We start from the raw sequence: 10,268 nt of genomic DNA, 5'->3' as shown, positions 1-10,268 counted from the left end.
GATGGCTGGTTGGTTCGGTAGCCCTGGGCCAGCCCTGCCATTGTTCCTACAAAGCACAAGAAGCTCTTTCTGAATTTAGAAGTGAAGCTTTCAGTGGCCCATCTGAAACGCAACTGTGTCTTTTAAAGGGCCCGGTTTGCATCCCCACTTCACTTGACCAATAAGGGGAAGAACAGGGAACGTTAGTCTAAAACATTTTATATTTGTTGACCGTAGACACGGGGCATCACCACCGTCTTCTCTCCCCCGCTGACAGGGAGTCCTCGCCCAGGGAGAGAAAAGCTTCATGTCAGAGTTGCTCAGAGTACGCGCAGGACTCAAGAGAGGAGTAGAAAGTGGAGATGGGGCCTTGAACCGCTATGAACCGAACCCCTCTCTGTCATCCAGGGAATGGGTTGGGTGGGGGTGGGGCCAGGGGTGGTGGACAAGAAGGGATGCAGGAGATCTCTCGGTGATTGTAGAAATGTTCCTAGAAACCCACGCTGTGGAGTCAGATCTGGCTCGATAGGAGTCTTGCCCTGCCCCTGACTGGCTGTGTGAACCCGGGCCAGTCTCTTGACTTTTGTGGGCTTCGGTTTCCCCATGCTCCCAGGGGGCTGCTGGGAGTGCTCGGAGACTGAAGGTATGGAAAGCACTTTGGACAGTCTTTGGTAGATAGTAAGTGCTCAATAAACAGTAGCTGTAATTATTATTGAGAATAATTCCTGTCCTTGCTGCCTTCACACAGTACCCCAACCTCGGAGGTGCCATGGACTGCTCCCCAGGTCTTTCCAAGCCCATCTGCTCGCAAATGGTGGCCTCAAGCACTTGGGGTTCCCAGGTTCCTCATGTCCTGACTGCCCTCTGCTGGGGGGCCTCGTCCCTGCCCATCTTCCCGTGCCCGCCACTAGATGGCAGGACGAACCTAGCATGAGGAAGGGTCATTCCGTCCGCACCCTTGGTAGACTTCTCCGCGGCCTTCCAGAACAAGGCTCATGAGACAGCCCTTCGGTCTCTCTCTTTCGGGCTCTCAGTCACCCTCCAAGGTCATTTCATTGAACATGTTCTGGGCACCTTCCCTGTGCCTGACACTTCAGGATAACGTGCCTTCTCTGTGCCTAATTTGGGATTGAAGAAAGGAAAAGAAGAGACAAGGTACTATTTAAAAGCTCCAGCACTGGCCCAGACCCACTGCAGGGCGAGCCCCCCATGCGAGGCCAAGGGCGGGCCTGCTGTGGAAACAGGGCCCCCAGGTGCCTGCCCCAGGAGCACCGGGCACACTGCTCTGCAGCCTGGGAGCTGGGGCAGATCCTGGGGGCGGGGGCTCCTGCAGCTGGCACTTCATCAGCATCCTCTCTGCTGCTCAGGGGTCCCTTCCCACTCTGGAGTCCCATCAAGGCTGCACAAGGGGCAGAGACAAAGTCCCCAAAAGGAATTTGGGGCACTGTTAGGAAAAGGAAGTGCATGCTGGGCAGGCCCCAGTGTCCACTCTCCAAAGCAGCTGTTCTTTGGCAAAGAAGTCATCTTCTGGACTCCTCGCAGACGTGAACAGGAAGGCAACAGCATGACTTTTAATACACCCCAGAGAGGATAAGGTTTTACGGTATTTCTGAAGGGCTGCTCAACTGTCTGTTGCAAGAGTATTAAAAATGTGTGTGCTCTTTGACTTGGCAATACTACCTCTATGCAGCTATTTTAAGTAAATAAACACAAATATAGATAAAAATATAAAATTTCCAGGATTTTATACGGAAGTGTTGTTCATGAGAGTAAAAAAGGAAATGGAAATAAGCTAAATATTCTGCATTAAAGGAATAGATCATTAATTACTGAGTAGTTATAAAATTCCCTTAAATTTTAAATTCTTTAAAACTATCATTTGTTAAATATTTTTTACTGAAAAATAAGCTTATTGTGTTTTAAGTGAAAAAATGTTGGATGTAAAGTAACATGATACCTGGCTTAATTCCACTTGTGTAAAGTATACATGTACATAGTGAAATATTGAGAGGAAATGCACCGAGATGAGATTTTAGTTGATTTCTATTTCCTCCCATTAAGTTTCCCCTTTCCTGAAGCTTTCCATAATGAAAATATGTCAGTTAGATGTTGAAATTTATGTAAAAAAACTCTTCATAATTTAACAAATATCGTAATTGTCCTAATTCTTCCTTATGTCAGAGCAACTATAATAATTGTCACTTATGCGTGTTTGCTATGCACCAGCACCATGGCTACATGTGTGTAAAAACTTTCACTAGGTCTTTGTACCAACACTGTAAGCAAGATTATCTTCTCACCCTACAGATAAAGAAACATACTTCAGCGAGTTTAGTGATTTGCCCAAAGTCACCTAATTAGTAGGTGACAGAGCCAGAATTTAAATTCAAGTCTCCGAAGTGAGCCTTCCACCAGTTTGGAACTTCGATCACTGCAATTCTCAAGTTATGAAAGGGCTGGGCCATCAAATGCGTGCAGAATGCAGTTGTTTGGAATGTGAGACATAGTATCTCTTAGAAACACTGTAGAGACCAGATGCCAACCTATGTAAAGATAGGCCCTGCAGGCCCAGGCTATTGCCCAGTGGGTTGGAGCATTGTCCTGATACACCGAAGGTGTGGGTTCGATCTCCAGTCGGGCACACGCAAGAGTCAACCAGTGAATGCATTAGTGAGTAGAGTAGAACAACAACGTGATGTTTCTCTCTCTGTCCTTTCCTCTCTCTCACAGGGGTGTCAAACTCATTTTCACTGGGGGCCACTTCAGCCTGGCGGTTGCCTTCAAAGGGCCGAATGTAACTTTAGGACTGTATACATGTAACTTCTCCTTAACTGGGGGTGAGGAGCTCAGTGCCGTAGCTGAGTGGAAACAAGGTGCTGGGCCTGAGGCCAGATTCAGCCTGCAGGCCTTGCGTTTGCCACCTGTGCTCTGAAGTCAGTCAATGAAAAAAAAGATCAGCCCTCCAAGAGCTGGAGAAATCACTTCTACTCATATGTTGTGAAAACACTAATTTCGATAAGATGTTTTTTGCAAACATGTTTCTTGCAAACCTTTCTCCCAGATGCACGCACAGAATAATGAAACTGATGTTGGGGTGAGGAAAGGCAGTATGTGGGCAAGTCAGGAGGAAAAGCCATGTATGGATTTTTGTATGTACAAACAACAACAAAAAAGCAGAGCCAAGGTATGCTCAGAGCAAAGCGGTGGGGTCTTAGTGGCTGACTGGGGATGTATCCAGTACAGGGGTGATGGGTTGAGTGTAATGAAGTCCTGTACGGAAACTGGGAGCCCATAGGAGGTCATCGGGGTATCACATCTAAATGTTTTCAAGAGCCAGACAGGTAACTGAAGCAGGCCAGATGGAATACAACAGGGAATAGTGGGGACTATGGCAATAAGAGATTGAATGATCCACCTACAGGTATCGAGTTAAAATGTAACAGAAACACAGTGACACCAAACATAAATTGCCTCAGCTGTTCCTAAAAGGATGGTTTTCTGATCCTAATGTTTGACAGCAAATCTTTTAATTTTGTGGAAGGGTAGGGACCTGATGGGCCTGTAAGGACTGTGGCTGGAGGGCTTGATCAGGATGAGAAAGAGCAAGTCCCAGGGTCCCCTGCTTTGGAAACCGGGAGAGTGCTGGGTGAGGGCTGTGGGGTGGGGGAGCTGATTGGCAGTAGCTGCTCAGATTTGTATGTCATTACCAACGAAGCATTCCTTCACTGCTTCTAGCAGAAGTTGGGCCATGGGGGAAGAGAAAGAAGAAAGGAACCAACATTTGCTGAAAGCTGCCCTTTTTCATAGTTATCACTTCATTTAGGCTTTATTATCCCTCTGAAGAGTTGGTGTATGTGGCAGACTAGCTAGATGTTTACCAAACCTGTTTCCTCATCTTCCTGGGCATACAGCTGGAATTTTTTAAGTGTTCTTCGCAATTAACTGCAGCCATGTAACTGTGATGTAGACACTAGCGTGAAGTGCAGCTGATGTGTGCCACTTCTAGGCCTAGCATAAAACTCTTCTTCCACTCCCACACTCCTCCATCGTCTCCCCCTACCTTTGGATCGCCGCCTACAAGACGGAGAATCCTGAACGCCGTGTTTAGAAAGTGGTGAAGCCAGACAAAGAAAGCACCCAGGCACTTAACTCCCCTCTTGGAGAAGAGCAGCCGCAGATTGGGAACACGTGTTCTAGACTTCAGGCAAATCAGAAGTAAACTTCCGTAATGTTAGGGCCAATTACCCCTTTTTTTGTGTGTTTATTATAGCAGCTGGCATTGCTTTAATCAATATGGTGTTTTTATGCCCATTTAGAGAGAAGCAAATTGAGACTTAGGGAGGCCAAATAATTTGCCCAAGGTCACACAGCTGAAAATGAATGAATCTGAACCCAGGCTAATCCAGATCTCAGGCCTAGGCTCTTTCTATAACAACATACTGTTTCCAAGGTAACCAATACATTCTGTGGGGCCTAATTTGTGATTTCTTGTTCTATTGTAACCAACTCCACCCACCCCCAAATCTAATGGGTGCCTCCAAAATGCAAGGAAGCAGGAAGGGAGAGCATAATGGAGTGGGGGACCCAACCACTCACCTACTCTCAAGTTGTAGAGGCGGAAATGCACAGGCAGCTCCCAGGTCTCTCTCCTGTGAGAGCAGAGCGGGGCCTGTCAATCCTGCGGAAGCTTTCGGATTCCCAAGGGTGCTCTTGCTCGGGGCCCCTTGTTCAGTCACATCTGTGTCCCGCTGATCAGGGCTCTGGCTTGAACTCTGTGACCTGCTCAGAGAGGCTCTTGCTACCTCTTTGTTCAAACACACAATAGTTGCAAAAACAAAGAGGAAAATCAGATGCAGGTGAAAGTTTATTTTTAACATTTCCAAGGCCAAATGGGGATTTAACATGAAAATCAGAGCCCTCACTTCCGGCTGCTCTCTCCCAAAATGGCTTGGGTGCTTTTGGCTGGCCAGGACTCCAACGCGCTTGGATCCCTTCCAAGCAAGTGCACCGCTTGATGAAGTAGACAGTTCAGTCTTTCCAGGGCCTTCTTTTGGCCAGAAATAGACATTCTGTTTGGAGATGGCATTAAATTTGGGCCCATAGAGTGCGATCGGCTTGGGAAAGCATGCTGCTCTGGCCACCCAAAATATGTGAGGTTTCTTGATATTTTAGTCAAATCAGTCAGGAACGTTAATAGAAAAATGTGTAATAAAGTGAAAATTGTTGGAAACCATTAGGCGGGAAGCTCCGCCAGGCGCTGGGGGTGGGCCCCACCCCGTCCCTCCTCTGTGGGTCCTTTCCCTTAGAGGCCTGCAGGTAGCAGAGACTGGGAATTTCATCTGAGAAACAGCAAGGACCACCAGGAGCCAGTTTTCAGGGCACAGCTACATTGTGCAGAGTACTTGACCATGGTATTTCATCATCCTATCATCTCTGGAGGTAAGAGTCATTGTCAGCTGTGTTTGATCAATAAAGGAAAAGCTCTAAAAGGAGTGAGTCAGCCCGCTGTTTGCAGAGCACACCTGAGATTGTTTCACACCAAAGTCATTTTCCCCCATTGTCCCGCAGTGTGGAGGAGCATTAGTGTTCTTTCGCCTGGTTTGCCACCTGCCAGAGGGAGACAGAACGTGCAGAAATGGCCCTGTGCTTTCTCTCCCTTCAGAACCGCTGCAGCAGCAGTGTCCCTGCAGAAACAAGGAGATGAGAAGTCGTGGGTTCAGAGTAGCCATGATTGTAATAAAATGTTTCAAGAAAACAAATCAAACAAAAATGAAATGGCTTGCTCTTGTTTTTGTGCTTTAACTCAAATTGGCTTTTTGATATAGAATGACATTCTTTAAAAAAAAATATTTTTAGAGAAATGGCAAGGGAGGGAAAAAGAAAGGAAGAGAAACATCAATGCGTGGTTGCCTCTCATGGGCCCCCAACTGGGGACCTGGCCTGCAACCCAGGCATGTGCCCTGACTGGGAATTGAACCTGCAACCCTTTGGTTTAGCAGGCCAGCACTCAGTCCACTGAGCCACACCAGCCAGGGCTAAAATGACATTCCTTTCTGATTCAGTTCTTCTCCTGACAGGTCTTCAGCAAAGTGTGGATTGAAGAAGAAAGAAATGGGGAGAGCATATGGTCCCGAGAGCTAAGAACTGCCTTTCCCCTTTTAGGACACTTGAATATGTGAATGTGCCTTTCTCTTGCGTGTATTTAAATTTTATGGGTTTTGCGTGTGTGTGAAACAGAGAAAAGATGGGGTGACCGTGGAAGGGAAGGGAAGAGCAGGGAAAAGCAGGGTGAGGAGGTAGACTGAAAGAGGGTTCCTGAGGAGGGCCAAGGGCCGCTTTTAAATCCAGTTCTGCCATAAGAATCCAGCTGCCTGAGGCAAAACTGACAGCTTGGGAATGATGGTGCCATTACTGTTATATCTGAGTTTCCTTCTTGACCCCCCTTGTCTCCTCTCTGCTCTGAGCCTCCTCAGACTGGTTGGTCCACGGCCCTCCTGGTGCTTGTCCCTTTCCCAGAAGAACAGGCACTCACTGAAAGTTACCAAATTGGTTCTCCCTAAATCCTCATCTGCAGCTAGCACCTCTCCCCCAGTACTGCCCTGTGTTACTCCTTTATCATCACCAGCTTCTGTGAAGCTCAACCAGGGCAAAATCTCGGCCAGATTTTTTGCAAACCAACCTCTCCTTTCTTTCTTCCCATTTTTAACAAGGTTGTTGCCAGTGTCCAGGAGCCTAGCGTTGGGGTCAACATTGATCCTTCATTTCCTGTGAGCTCTCACAGTTGTCCTTTACAAGTCTTATCTGTCCTTCCTTCCACACAACTCTTGCATTTCTTACTTTCTCTTCTTTACCTCTGCCGCCATCCAAGCCCAGAGTCTTGCATCTGCCTCTTGGCTAGTCTCTCTATACACACTGTCCTCTCTGAACTATCATTCCACCCCATCCGTTTATTCATTCATCCATCAGAAGAATATTTATTGAGTTCCCACTAAGTGCCAGGCAGTGTACTAGGCACCAGATGCACAGTGAATAAGACAAACATGGTCCGGAGGGAGGGGACAGGTAATTATCAGGCAATTACAGTGTCTTGGGGTGAGTGTGGTGATGGACAAAGCACAGGCTTGCCAGGGAAGCCTTCAGGTGGGGCTTGGTCTAGAAGGGGGAAGGCGTTAGGGGGGCCTGCAAACTCCTGCCAGGCTCATCATCATAAAATAACACTTACCTGGTTTCAACTAAAATTGGCCTCCTATTACTTTTGCTCCTTCAGGTTTGCAATGAACTGAATGTGTCCCCTCCAAATTCCCGTGTTGAAATCCTAACCCCTGATATGATGGTATTAGAAGGTAAGGCCTTTTGGAAATGATTAGGTATGAAGGTGAAGCCTCAGAAATGGGATTAGCACCCTTGTAAAAGAGGCTTCAGAGGGTTCTCTTGCCCCTTTCTGCCATATGAGGACACACTAAGACAGCAGTCTGCAGCCCAGAAGAGGGAGGGTCCCCACCAGAACCTGACTGTGCCGGCTTCGCCATCTCAGACTTCCAGCCGCCAGAACTGTGAGCAACAGATACATGTTGTTTATCAGTCACCCAGTCTGCACTCCTTTATTATAGCAGCCTGGACAGACGAAGACAAGGGTCAGAGTTTACAACCTGAGAGTCCAAGCCTTTGCTCTTCCATCCGGCCTCACCCCCAGGACTCGCCAATGGTAGATGCAATAGTAGCAATAATAACAATAGTAATAACAGCAAAACTTCATGAGGATTATTTATGCCCCAGGCCCTCCTCTAAGCGCTTCTTCTACGTTCACTCTTCACAGCATTCTCTACGAAGGAGGTGCTATTGCTATAATCATGTACAGGTGAGGACACTGAGGCACCGGTGGGCTAAATGGCAGAATTTGCATTCAAATTCCAGTGGAGTGGCCAGGCCCGACACATAGGGCCATAACACCACTGTATGTCGATAAAGATCGAGATTGTCTACCGTACACCCTAAATTCTCCCGAGGTCCTTTTTCTCTGCTTCTTTCTCTCCTGGGAATGTCCTTCTCTCCTTAGCCGACCTTATGTCTTTCTCAGAGCCTACCCACTATGGAAAAGGAGCTGGGTCTGGACCCACAGACTCAAGTTCTGTGTTCAAGTCCCAGGGCTCAGCTGTCAAATCCCTTCTTCCCCCTGACTCTCAGTTCCCCCCCGTCTCTACAGTGGGGACATTACTGCCCTTCTCACAGGGCCTTTCTGAGTATGATGTGAGAATAATATGTGTGAGTGTGCCTTGCAAACTCCAGAGTCCTAAACAAATGTAAGGGAATCAATATCATTTTTTCCTCTTGTTTCCCAAAGTAAGAAGATTTTATACAGTCCAAACTTCACTCTAACAAAGTTTGCTTACGTATTCCCTTAGGCACATGACTCATCTTTCTAAGCCTCAGCTCCCTCATCTGTGAAATGGGCATAATACCATCTGTTCTGTAGGGCAATTGTGGGGATGAAACACAATAGTGTTTTTAAATAACAGACATTCAAGGATATGCTTTGAATGCTTCCCAAACCTTGACTTTCCCCAAGGTGCCAGGAACAAGCCATTTTTGTCTTTTACTGGAAGGTAGTATGGAATTGTGCCTTCTCTCTTCATTCTTTTAATAACTATATGGCACATGTCTTCCTAGAGCTCCTGCTTTAATTCAGCCTCAACAGTGCAACATTTATTTACCAAAGGAAAATACTTCTCCTGTTCCCTTTGACCTTGCCACCCGGATGCCCCACCACCAGCTGCCCGGACCCTGTCCTAAAGCGGCAGAGCATTCTGCGAGCACAGCAGCGCCGTGACCCGGGAGTGCTAGTTCAGCTGAAATTGCTTGTCCTGGCACAGACCTTCTCTTTTGATTTTGGCAGAACTTCAGGGAGTGAAAAAGCTGGGTTACTGTTAGGGCTGGGATTAGAATTTGAGCCTCAACAGATACACTGTTAACACTTTTCCTCTTTGCTAACTTTATGAAGTTCAAGAAAAGCTTTCTGGGGAACGGCACCAACTTATTTGCCAAAAGCTGAGATGGGCCAAGGAAGATGGAGTCAGCATTTGGAATCTCCTTGCCTCAGAATTTAACAGCCAAGGAGGGAAGACGGATGTGCTGTGGAGCTGGGGAGCGGAGAGCAGTGCATGTGTGGGGAGGTGTGTAAAAGGGATTTGGAAGGACTCAGGATGCCGAACAGGCTCGGCTCCTTGTGGTTCCACCCCCACAACATCTCTCAAGTCTCAAGCCATCCCTTCTTCTCCTTCTCTGGCGTACCCCCCTGTCCTGGTCCTCATCATCCTCACTGACGGCAGTGACACTTTTTGACAGGTCTCCTTGTCCCTCCTGCTCATCCTAAACACCACCGCCAGTTTGTGTTTCTCTGCTTACACACATTCCAGGCTTCCAGTGCTTATCAAATAAAAGTCTCGCCTTTAGCACAGTGCTCAAGGCCCCTGACAAGCAGGCCCCAAACTTCCCTCTGCCCTCAGCTCATCCCTCTAGACATATGCTCACCTGCCAATGTGCCTGTACCTTCTCGCCAGCGAGCCTTTGCCTGGCTGGTCCCTCTGCCTGCTTGTCTTCCCTAGTTCCCATCTCTGCTTGGTGGATTCCTTATCCTCAGAGACCCAGTTCAAATATGGCTCCTTCCGCAAAGTCTTTCTCGACTGCTCCAAGCAAAGCTGATGCCCCTCATTTCTACTCCATGGGACTGTGTGCTGCACTTGTTTGTGTGTGCTGCTAGGTGACCTGGGGGATGGACTAAGCCTTATTTAGGTCCTCCCCACCCCCACCGAGCACCTTGTTCACCGTATGTAACTACCTAAATTTTTGAAAGCTGGTGGGACAAATTCCCATGATGCCAGGGAGGAGCCAGAGCAGTGGACCGATTTTCTGGCTGCGTCAGGCTCATTGGTTCTGCCTTCTTTCAATGTCCAGAAAATTCAGTGAACTGGGTAAATGCCTCCTGGGGCATGTGTCTGTCCCTTAGATGTCCCACCTGGAAGGCACATTAGTCCAGTTAAGCTCCTGAAATTGATCCCCATTATGTGACAGACTCTGTGTTGGACTCTGAGGACACGCACACCCCTGTGACTCTGTTCCTGCCATGGGCGTTCTCACAGCTCACTCAGGGACACACACATAATTTCAAGACCAGACATGACGCTCAATGGAGTGCTCAGTCCAGCCTGGGAACAGCAGGGTAGGCTTCTTGGAGGAGGTAATACTGGAATTGAACAATACAGGAGGTAGAGAGGCAAAGGCAGTGAGCCTAA

Source organism: Artibeus jamaicensis, unplaced genomic scaffold, assembly GCF_021234435.1.
Source record: "Artibeus jamaicensis isolate MK-2021 breed Jamaican fruit bat unplaced genomic scaffold, CSHL_Jam_final scaffold_474, whole genome shotgun sequence".
Lineage (NCBI taxonomy): Eukaryota > Metazoa > Chordata > Mammalia > Chiroptera > Phyllostomidae > Artibeus > Artibeus jamaicensis.
Note: the sequence above shows the minus strand (reverse complement) of the source record.